General features: G+C 38.8%; 1 long non-coding RNA gene across 1 annotated transcript; it reads right to left on the reverse strand.

Annotated features, from left to right (window-relative positions):
* Positions 1-459: 459 nt before the first annotated feature.
* LOC125309004 lies at positions 460-1,821 on the reverse strand. Its single transcript, XR_007196036.1, has 3 exons — positions 1,774-1,821; positions 1,352-1,449; positions 460-487 (listed from the first exon to the last, which is right to left on the reverse strand). It is a non-coding gene; the product is annotated as an uncharacterized LOC125309004 (long non-coding RNA).
* Positions 1,822-4,925: the final 3,104 nt, after the last annotated feature.

A 4,925-nucleotide genomic window follows, 5' to 3' on the forward strand; every position in this document is an offset into this window, starting at 1 on the left:
ATTAGGCTATTATGGTCTGGGTCCGGATAGGATCACGTCACGGTCCAGACTCAGACCGCGGTCCGCCATTTGGTGATCCCTGGTATACACCATACAACAAATATTGTTGGTGAGTTAATCATTTTGGCCATGTCATTTTTTTTTTTTTTTTATGTATGTTCAGCCCATCTGTAAAATATCTTCATAAAACCTAGTGGAAATTTTGCCTCTATCATTTCTATGACAATGTGATTTTGTAGCTTTCGTAGCTACACAGTTTGATGTTAACTGTATAAAGGTTGAATAATTTTAGTGCAATAGAGGCCTACCCTTTATAAAAAGCCCACCAATAATGCTCACCACAATTGGAAATAATTTAAAATAAGAGAAAATTACCCCAGCTTCATGGATGTTTTGGAACCTCCAGCCCTCGTAACAAAAGCCTTCTTGACCTTTGCGGATTCCACAGCTGTCCATCCACAGAGCGTTCCACAGTGCATAACGTAGGCTGCAAATAAAAAGCAAAATCAATCTATCAGTGTTGTAATAATAGCTGTGAAACTGACAGTTCCAGTCATTGATTTTGATTAGCTGAAACGTGTTCCTTTCTGTTGTAATTCCCAAGTTACACAAAGTTACACAAGGTTACACATCCTTGTGTACACATCCCTACGCAAAGAATGGTAAAAAATGAAGTTGTTACAAGCTGTGGCCAATGTTCCACTTACCATTGTGTGACAGTCTACATGAACTATTTATTGGTGTAGGGGTGTCTTTATAAAACCAGCAACTGTGCATAAGTTAAGACAACCAGAGGAATACAATAAATCATCTGTTGGAAATTGATCTTAATGCCTCAATTAAAAAATGAGGAAAAAATCCAACCTTTAAACACACCAATATTCTTTGTGAATGAACCAGGTATCGTAAATTAATAAATGTTATTCCTTAAAATACAGGGGGCATAAGTAAGGAACCCCCTATGTTAAAATCCCATAGAGGCAGGCAGATTTTTATTTTTAAAGGCCAGTTATTGAATGGACTCAGGATACTATGCATCCTGATAAAGTTCCCTTGGCCTTTGTAATTAAAAGATAGATAGATAGCCCCACATCACATACCCTTCACCATACCTAGATATATCATGGTTTTATTTCAGTTAGGCTAATAGCTGGTTTGATTAGCATGCTACAGATTATATTAATTGCAAAAGGAATGTTGACTGGTAAGTTATTCATGACTGCAGATGCTGACTTGCCTATTTCTCGATCCCTCGACCGTTTACCTGGGTTACAATAATGCCCTTTCACTCCTGTTACAATATGCTGTAATTTATAGCAGGTTAAACAAAAGTGAGAACATTTGTTCTTACCATTTTGGTACGCTGTTTGTTCAGCAATTTGATCTGATGGTCTAGTGTAGTCTTCCAATTTTTTAAGAAGCTGCCGGCCTCTTTTCAGTGGAATTGAGCTGGAACCAGTGGCAATAACGTTAGCTTCGTCATCTTGACTGACATCCCAAAGACATTTTAAAATTCCGTGCATTTTGGCTACAGCATGGCTTAACACCATTCAAAACATACAGACTAAAGCTGTATAAGGCAAAGTAAGCTAGCAACGTTAAATTGTCTAACGTTAGCTTTATATACAAGCGGCACAGCCAGTGATGTAACTTACAAGTAGCTAACATTAACTAGCTAGCTAACTTTATGTGCTGCTTCGTCAGGTTGTTCAATGATATTTTGAGTCTAAAAATATGCAAGAACGTTAGCAAATTACCAAAATGTTAATGTACCTTCTCTGAGTTTTCGTGGTGGCAAGTTCTGCACAATCCTTCATACCCACACACCGTTTCACTTGGTTTCACTGGGCGCCAAATCTAGACTGCATTTTCTGGTAGGAGTCTTCTGCACGCGAGTTTGTCACGTCCGACCATCATAGACCTCTGGAGTCTAACTTGATTTCTCTAACTTGCTAACAAGTCGCAAGTTAGCTCTGGGGTAGCAAAAATCAAATTGTGCCGCCTTCATGTACCATTGATTATAATATCTACTCGAAGGTTGAAGACAAAAGTGCGTTCAGGAAAAGTCTGAGTCTCCGATTTAAATTGCGTCTCCCTCTTGCGAGAATTTAACAGGTGATCTCCTTATATGGGCATAGATGGTAGCTTTTTGTAGGCTTAACTTCAGAGGTCTGTCAGAGCATCGTCATGTGTGGTGGTCACATCACATGGTTAGGCCTACTGTTTGCAAATGTGAACTTGAAAATATGGGCAATTAAAACAAATAAGCCAATGAAAATCATTTGAGAATTGTTGTACAACAGCTAGAGCTCTTACAGATCAGACTAATTTATAAAACAAATAGGTCTGGATGAGCATTACATTAGTTCACTTAGAGAGCTCTCTGATGGATAAGCCTGAGTCAAATATGAGATATATAAATTGAGCAAGTCTGAGTATTGTATAAGCCTTTGCTGAGATCTCTTTTGTAAATCAAAAAAGGACTAAACTGAGATGACTAGAATGAGAACGGTTCAAGCTTGTGAAGAGTAGGGATCGACCAATTATCGGCCTGGCCGATTATTAGGGCCGATATTTAGCATTTTTATAATAATTGGTATCGGTCATTTTTTCCACCGATAAGCCGATATTGAAATGTATAAAAAATGAAACGGGCTACTTTGTCTGTAAAGCGTCTCTCACTCCCTGCATTTGCTACTCTGTGGTCAAGAGCATTGTCCCGCCCACTACACCGTCTGATTTGTTAGTTAGCACGAATGCAGCCAATCAGGATGAAGACTGAACACAGACAAAGTTTAGGATTCTCACTGAGGCAGACTGTAGACTGGGCCTCAGCTGTACGGAGCTATTTTTCGACGGTAAGGAAGGTAGCCTACATTGCTAAAGTTGCAATGAATCACAATCATCTACACTGAAGTTACAAAATACCACTTTGTAAGCTATTGTCTCTTTGATCCGGATCAATAAGTAAAGCACCCACTTCCTTCATTTTGCGAATTCCCGATTGATGCACGTTACTGTTTACTAGTTTAGCCTACAAACTCGGGTGCTGCGTGTTGGGAGTTCTCTGCCTCCGCCTCGTTCGTTAATTGTGAATAACGGGACACAACGGCGGACATAGTACAGACAAGTCCTAAATTATGCGATAGCGAACGTCAAAAAGTCTAATTGCTCCTTTTTGAAACGGACTGTAAGAAAAGACAACATGCACCCAGGGGCAGCCGTAATTTAATCCGACTTGAACTAAATCGCGTCCTGAGCTTTAACAAATTGCATACTTAAATAGCCTAAGAACTATTTTAAAACTGTTTTGTTAAACTATTAAACCGTAACACTTGCCATCACGCATGCACCTCTCCCTCTCTCGTGCACTCACACACACGATGCAAAGCATCCTCTTTGTGACAGGTCCCTTAACAAGCACATAGCCCATTGTGTAGGCCTAGTCTATGAACATTTTTGCTATCACTAGCTCTTGGATTAACATGATACACAGGATTTACACTTGCAAGTGATGCAAGTTGATAGACAATTGTGTATCAAAAGAAGAAAGAAAAGTTTGCATAATTAAATGCTTTTGAATTAATTTTTTGCAGCATATCGCCTTTACTACCTACCCCCCTTTTTGACAACTGACATATTGGTTTTACATATCGGTTATCAGCCTCCTGTTTTGGTAATAATTGATATCGGTATCGGCCCTGAAAAAAACATATCGGTTGATCCCTATAGTGAAGAGATCTCTTTTACAGAACTGATGGAGCCTAATCTGAGATTTACCAAAAAGATCTGAAATGAGAATTGCATGAGTTTACAGAGAGAGCTCTCTGGTGGATCAGCCTGAGTAAAATATGAGATGTATAAATTAGACAACACTGAGCATTATTTAAAATATTGATGAGATCTCATTTGTAGATTAAAGGGAGTCTACACTGAGATAACTTTACTTTTTTGCTCCAGAGACAAACCTGAGAAGCAGGAGACAAAAGCAATAATCTCATTTTTATATCACTGTGATCTCATTATTGTCTAGGAGAAACAATTGAGAAAGAGAGGAGCTCTCATTTTAACATTTTCTTTCCTCTGGGTCCACAAGGAGCTGCTGTAACATCGGGGACAGCTATGCGTGACACTTTTAAACGCGAGCATGCGTCAAATAAATTACAATGACATTTAAACAAGTCATGAAGGAGCAGTAGCCTATCCTTAATTCTTCTGCAATGTAGAGCTAGATCGTTTTGCTTTTGCAAATTAAGTAGTCACTTCTGTTGCTAGACAATCCTAAACAAATGCTACGTGGTCTGTTTTTAACATTCCTCTAGTTTTATTGCATTGTATTCAGCTCCAATAGTCGGTTCAGTCCCAATTCGGCCGTGTGTGTGTTTCTGAAAATAAAACAGATAATAATTATGTGACTACGTTAAATAAACCACTGCCTATTTAGAGCATGTTACATGCATCAAGTAATGACAGTTATCTGAAGAAATGCGCATTGTAGGCTAAGCTAGAAGCTAAGAACAGCGACTTTGCTAACGTTACACCAAGCTAACATGAATTTGATAAAATCCCTTTCCTAGTTCGTAACGTTATACATTAACGTTAAACTCAAAATGTATGTAGCACATAGGCCTACATTTTGAGTTTAACGTTAACAACCCTTTTCCTAGTTTATGAAGTTCTGCGTCTATGAGCAACTTCATAAACTGTATGATATGTTGCCTTAGGCCTAGTTCACACGTACCAAACCAATCTTTTTTTCCTCCGTCTTCCCTGGAACCGTATCAAGAATATTTGCGTCCAAACGGATCCATCTCAACACGACTCAACACGTTACTTCATACCCCAGGCCTATAGGTGGCACTGTGTCTTTACAGAAATTCACCAAAACTTGCAAAACTTGCTAATAAAAACAGACAGAATAGGCT

Source organism: Alosa alosa, chromosome 16 (genome assembly GCF_017589495.1).
Source record: "Alosa alosa isolate M-15738 ecotype Scorff River chromosome 16, AALO_Geno_1.1, whole genome shotgun sequence".
In the NCBI taxonomy this organism is placed as follows: Eukaryota; Metazoa; Chordata; class Actinopteri; order Clupeiformes; family Clupeidae; genus Alosa; species Alosa alosa.